Source organism: Zootoca vivipara, chromosome 15, assembly GCF_963506605.1.
Source record: "Zootoca vivipara chromosome 15, rZooViv1.1, whole genome shotgun sequence".
NCBI lineage: Eukaryota > Metazoa > Chordata > Lepidosauria > Squamata > Lacertidae > Zootoca > Zootoca vivipara.
This window is the reverse complement of record NC_083290.1, coordinates 28,112,044-28,118,873: the sequence shown is the minus strand read 5'-3', so window position 1 is coordinate 28,118,873 and position 6,830 is coordinate 28,112,044.

Below are 6,830 nucleotides of genomic sequence, written 5' to 3'. Positions count from 1 at the left end.
GAGGCACAAAGCACCCCACCCACCCCCTCCAAATCAAGGCTTCTTTGTGCTCAACTTCACTCCACCTTTCTTCCCAACCCAGGAGCACCCTTTCCTCTGCCTGCCCCTCAGAGCCAGTGCATCACACAGGACTGTGGGCCTCAGCAGCCACAGCCTCTCCTCCTCCTCCTCACCCACTCTCCAGAAGCTGCTACCAGCTACCCAAGGGAGGAAGTTCACAGCTGAAGCCACAGAGAGGCCATGCAGAGGCAACAAGATGTTCCCTCACAGCTGGCTCATCCTTCTTTCTGAGCTTTGCAGTGGCAGCACTGGCGAGGGAAATAGGGACATACTGGGATGAAATCAGAAGCCAAGATGGCTTTCATAATTCTGGGACTGTCCCTGGAAAATTGGGACAGTTGGAGGGTATGCCCTTATGTTTTCGTTCTCTCTCTCTCTCTCTCTCTCTCTCTCACACACACACACACACACACACACACACACATTTAAACCACATATATATCCTAAGACCCAGCCCCCATCATCTTAATTTGTCCAAAGGCAAATCTGCATCATGGGTCTGTGCCCCCGAGTCCTTTAAGTACCCCAGGAATCAGCTTCAATCGCTCTGCAGGGAGGGAAAACCCATGCATTAGTTGCCGTTGCGCAGCTCAGTTTCAGCCCCTGATGGAAGATGACAAGGAATCAGATGTTTCTGGGAGAGAAAATGCAATGATGAATCATATTGGGCTATTTCATTTCATTTCGTAAGCAGAGGATGCTTGGAGTCGTATGTCTTGCCCAATGGGTGTTGTCTTTCGAGCTTTCCTGATTTTCTTGATCGGCTTCAAGTAACTGTCATGTGAAATTGTAATGGATGTAGGAACTTGCCATTTGCCTGGCTCCGCGCCAGACTCCAGACCCTGGGATAGATGACCCAGGCTTCAATTCCAATAGGAAAATGCATTATAGATGCAAAGGATCCCACCGTTCATGAACAAAGCAGGGGATGTGGCATGCCCTTCTTTCAGATGAAATTAAGAGTTTTGAGAGGCATCTGTCTTACAGGCGGCAAATAAGGTTTCTTTAGGATTGTAGCACTGAAAAGCCTCTTCTGTTCCCCTTCTTTTCTTTGAAGGTAGATTTTATGCAACACTGAAGCAAACTCCAAGCACAGAACATAGTGCACATGTGTACTTTAAATTGTTGAAAGGCTATTTTGCTTTAAAATTTGTCTAAGATATCTATTCCCTCAAATCAAATGCACTTGTTTACCCATAACATAGCAGCAGCAGCAGCAACAACAACAACAACAACAACAGTTTTATTATTTGTACTCTGCCCATCTGACTGGGTTGCCCCAGACACTCTGGGAGGCTACCAACATATACAAAAGCATAATAAAACATCAAACATTTATAACTTCCCTATACAGGGCTGCCTTTAGATGTCTTCTAAAAGTCAGATAATTGTTTATTCCCTTGACATCTGATGGGAGGGTGTTCCACAGGGCGGGTGCCACTACCGAGAAGGACCTCTGCCTGGTTCCCTGTAACCTCGCAGTGAAGGAACTGCCAGAAGGCCCTTGGTGCTGGACCTCAGTGTCCAGGCTGAACGATGGGGGTGGAGACGCTCCTTCAGGTATACTGGGCCAAGGCCATTTAGGGCTTTCAAGGTCAGCACCAACACTTTGAATTGTGCTCGGAAATGTACTGGAAGCCAATGTAGGCCTTTCAGAACCGGTGTTATGTGATCTCGGCTGCCACTCCCAGTCACCAGTCAAGGCTATGCACATGGGGCAGTAAATAAGAGATTTATGTTGTTACTAATCATAGAATTGTAGAGTTGGAAGGGACCCTGAGGATCACCTAGTCCAGCCTCCTGGAATACAAGAATATACAGCTGTCGCATATGAGGATCGAACCTGCGACTTTGGTGTTATCAGCACCACGCTGTAACCAACTAAGCTGTTGCATTCACTGAACTAATTATGATTAAACAGAAGCTGGCTCCATCAGCGGAGAGGTCGGTGTCCGCAGTTGTCTAGTATAATCCTGGCTTCCTTTAAAAGTCTAACTAGACAAGATGATGGATATCCATGATTCCATCTCCTGTCTCCTCAAATTGTAAAGATTAGCATTTACATGAAGCATGCCAGTTTCTTATAATGGCTGTTATAAAGCACAGCCTGTCCACCAATTCAGCAGAGCAGCCCTGACTTATAGGCAGGCGAGGATCTTTTCCTTTTTGGCATTTGCTTTCCTTCACTCGAGCACAGAGCCAAAGGAACTGTTGTGAGCTTTACTCAAAGAGTAAAGCTTTACTCAAGCATAGAGCTGAAGAGATAAATGCCAGGGGAACAGCTGCGTTCAGTTCGTCGCCGTTCCTTTGAGATTTTCAGCTTGCTCAAACAGCTACTCCCAACAGGGCACTGCATGAATTAATGCGTTTGTGGGGAAAATATTGTTGCTCGTGTGTATTTTTAAAGCAGCGCCAGTGTGCCTGCCTCTTCACAATGTAACGTAAGTAAACAAAGGGTGGGTTCTAGGCCTTGTGCATTTGCAGTCTAGCTTCCAAGCATGGTTGAGGCAGCAAAGGAAGGGGAATTAAAGGGAGAGAAGGAAAAGGAGAGACCAGTTGGAACAAGTGCAGTGACACGTCCTGAGGGCTTGCTTCCACTGTCTGAGGGCTACCGGATTTAGCCAAAGAAAAATATGGGTTCTAAGCAGGTGTGGGGAACCTTTGGCCCTCCAGATAATAATAATAATAATAATAATAATAATAATAATAATAATAATAATAATTTATTATTTATACCCTGCCCACCTGGCTGGGTTTCCACAGCCACTCTGGGCGGCTCCCAACAGAATATTAAAAACACAATAAAACATCAAACATTAGAAACTTCAGGTGCCTTCTAAAAGCCAGATAGTTGTTTATTTCCTTGACAGCTGATGGGAGGGCATTCCACAGGGTGGGCACCACTACCGAGAAGGCCCTCTGCCTGGTTCCCTGTAACCTCACTTCTTGCAGGGAGGAAACCACCAGGAGGCCCTCGGCGCTGGACCTCAGTGTCCGGGCAGAACAATGGGGTGGAGATGCTCCTTCAGGTATACTGAGCCAAGGCCATTTAGGGACCCGTGTGTTATATGGTCATGGGGGCCCCTCCCAGTCACCAGTCTAGTTGCTGCATTCTGGATTAATTGCAGTTTCCGAGTCACCTTCACAGGTAGCCCCACATAGAGCACATTGCAGTAGTCCAAGCGGAATGTTACTGAACTAGAATTCCTATCAGCTCCAGCAAGCATAGCCAATGCCCAGGGATGGTGGTGGGACTTGTAGTACAGCAACATCTGGAAGCCAAAGGTTCCCCATCCCTGGTTTTCAAGATGGTTTTGAGGGAAAAGAAAGGAAGATGGTATCAGGCAGATATTGTGGAAATCAGTTCCAGGCATAAAGAGCAGACAAGGAGCTTCTTCTTCTTCTTTGGCGATCACTCATAGCCAAGTAAACACTGTTTTAACAATGAGTCCGTAAGTGACTGTGGAGGCCAATTCTGGATCCACACATCCTTCCACAGTGGGTACATTGGTTTCCGGGCAGGAGTTGATCATGGTGTGGATTTGCCAAGCGTGCCTTCCTCTCAGGGCCTGCCCTAAGGCAAGGCTGGGTGGCGCAATGCACCAGGGCGCTGGGCCGCCAGGGGGCGCCACGCTGCGCCTGCCAGACAGCCACGCTGGGAAACGGGGGGGGCGCCGGAGGGATCTTCACACCACGGCGCCACACGCCATATATGTTTAAGACGGCCCTGCTTCCTCTTAGCATGTTTCTCCCTTGCCAAGGAGCAAGGACCTTTTGGGTGGCTGAAGGAGGTAGAGGAGAATTAGTAGGGTCATGGGCAGAGAGTGTATGAGAAATGAAGGCATAGATTTTGGGGGAGTAAGGATGTGGAAGAAGATGGGGAGTTAGTTCAAGGACTCAGGCAAATAAACCAAACCACAGCCATGAGACCACTGCTGCCTCAACCAGGGGAATGTCCTGATCCCAAATAAAATAATGAAAGGGTTTCTGTATCTTGCACTTCATTCCAGTGCAGGGTGCTCCTAATTCCCCAGAGGAGTTACAAGAAGATGAAATATTGCAAGTTTTTAAAGCTCAACAAACACACACACACTCAACACTTCAAGCTGGGGAGTCTTTTTTGTTTGTTTGTTTGTTTCCCTCGCTTTGCTTTTTGCCAAGATGCATAACAAATTGGTAATAAATCAAGAGCCTAAATGATTTGGGAGGCAGAGGAGAGAATCTGCTTTGCAAATGACCGTAAACAAATTTCCTGACAGCAGACTCAGTAGATGTTTCGGAGTAGTGAGCTTAGCATGAGGATAGCACAGGAAATCATCCCTGCACTTAGGATATATGATTACTGTATGTCACTGTCTGATGAGTCAAACATTGCAGAGATGCAGGAAGTGGACACCATCCTTTGCCAATGCAGAAAAGAAACAAGCTGGCAACAGATTTCTTTTGCTAGAACTATTCCACCTGTGCCATGAACTTTAGAACCATACAGTACAATTTTAGAGCTCGTTTCTGTGTTCTTTGATTCCAGAAAAAGAAAAGAAAAATCAGTTTGCAAATAATATGGAAACGAGTGCTAAACTTGCACTGTATTCCACTATAATTCCAGACGTGACTTTTACATTGTGCGAAATCTCAAATATATGTGGAAATTAACAGTTTGGGGGAATGTTGTGGAAATGGAATAGACCGCCATGTGAATGCAGAGAGGGGTCCCTGTACGTAGGTCCTCCTTCCACATCTTAGTTTACTAGTTAAAAAACAGATTTGTACTATTCTGCATCTTGCATATGAAAAAAAAATGCAAGGATGTGCATATAAAAATCCTCCTACATCCCAACGGTTCCTAGCACTGTTTGCCAGTCTAAGGCTGGTCCTCCGAGAAAAGAGCATCTCTCAGAAACCTGCTGAGGTTGCTCAGGGTCCTCCAGAAGCAGATCAAAGCTGAACGTGCTGCTTATATCCCCCAGACAATGCTTTTTCCCCTCCCAATATTGGCATCTGTTTTAGGAGAGGAGCTAGACAGAAATGCCCCAAGGAGAGATGTGTTTCCTGGAGACCTGCTTTGAATCTGTTGCTTTGGTAACACCCTCCCCCCCCCCAAACACACACACACACCTCCCCAAAGAAGAAGCTTTGGAAGGGACCTTGCAGCACATTGTATAGCACATTGACAGAAGTTGGGAGGCTGCGTGCAATTGTTTTGGACTGGCCCTCATTCTCTGCATTTGGGTCTCAGGTCTCGGTCTCAAGGAATCAAAACTACCCCTGACTATGGCTTAGCATTCTTCTGGGACTGCACAGGTGAGTTCTTCCCAAGGTGTGCCAAAAGTTGTGCTAGCCATGCTGGAGAGAGAGAGAGAGAGAGAGAGATCAAAAAATTGAGTTATACCTTTGGTTAGGCACCGTGCCTTTTTACATAACCCGCTTTTCGATTACAGTATATACATCCTGTTAAATGAAATAAACAAATCAATTTGGACCAATTCAGCTGCCACACAGTAGCAAGTTTAGGGCTTCCTCCAAACGCTTCCCCATGGTAGAGCAGCAAGGAGTGACAAGACATAGGGCAGGAAGCCTACATTTGCATTGAAACCATATGAGAGCCAGTTTGGTGTGGCTGTTAGACTGCTGGACTAGGAGCTGGGATGCCAGGATTCAAATCCCACCCAGCCACTGGGTGACCCTGGGTCAATGTACCCCACCGTGGGTTCCTTTATGGAAAGGGAGGGGTGTTGATGTAATAAGGGAAAGTGCTGTTTTTCTAGAAAAAGAGGTACTGAAACTGTTAGAATTTCTATTAACCTGTTGGAGGATATTCCAAAACCCCACAATCTGGATTCAATCCAGAATTTTGGGTCCAGTGTGCTTCCAAGCATCAGGCCCCTTAATCAGCAGAGCATTATGTGGCTTCCAAGCATGTTCCAGGCAAGTTCCAAGCAAGTTCCAGGTCAGGAACAGAGTGTAGAAATAAATCGCAGGATACATTCAAGAACAGACAGAAATGCGTTGTAAACTTCATACAGGGAAATCCACAGCGGGACTCCACAGCACCATCTGGTGTCACAGTGTTATAACGCATACTATAAAGTGCTTTATCTATTCTATACCAAAGTAGCAGAGTCCACAGACAGTTATTTCTGGGAATGAATGACTCTCACCCCAACAGGGACACACCATTAACACCTCCCTTGTTCTCTTAGGATGGCAATGGCGCCACCTGAAAGGTGCAGGAAGTTCAGGCTGAAAAAAAGCCCTGGTAATAACCTCAATACTGTATATGGAACTGCCTTTAAATTGTTCTGACACATTTCTTGCTTTATGGCTGTAACTGTTGCATTTATAGTTGTAGATCAGGCATCCCCAAACTTCGGGCCTCCAGATGTTTTGGACTACAATTCCCATCATCCCTGACCACTGGTCCTGTTAGCTAGGGATCATGGGAGTTGTAGGCCAAAACATCTGGAGGGCCGCAGTTTGGGGGTGCCTGTTGTAGTTTTTGCTGTTGTGATGTCAGCTGCGTCCCATTGCTGAAAGAGGAGAAGAGCGTGGAGAGACAGGAGGAGGTAATTAGGCAGGAATGCGGAAGGAGGGAGGAGAAGCCTAGTTGCAGTAGAAGCCTGAGCTCTGAGAACAAGGAGAAGGAGGGAAGACACAGACTGACAGTCTAAGCTTGGAATCAGAGGGAGGGCCACCGGAAATAGCCCATCCCATGATGTGTAGGCGCGCAAGAATTAATGAGAGACATGAACAGGAAAGGAAGTGAAAGTTAA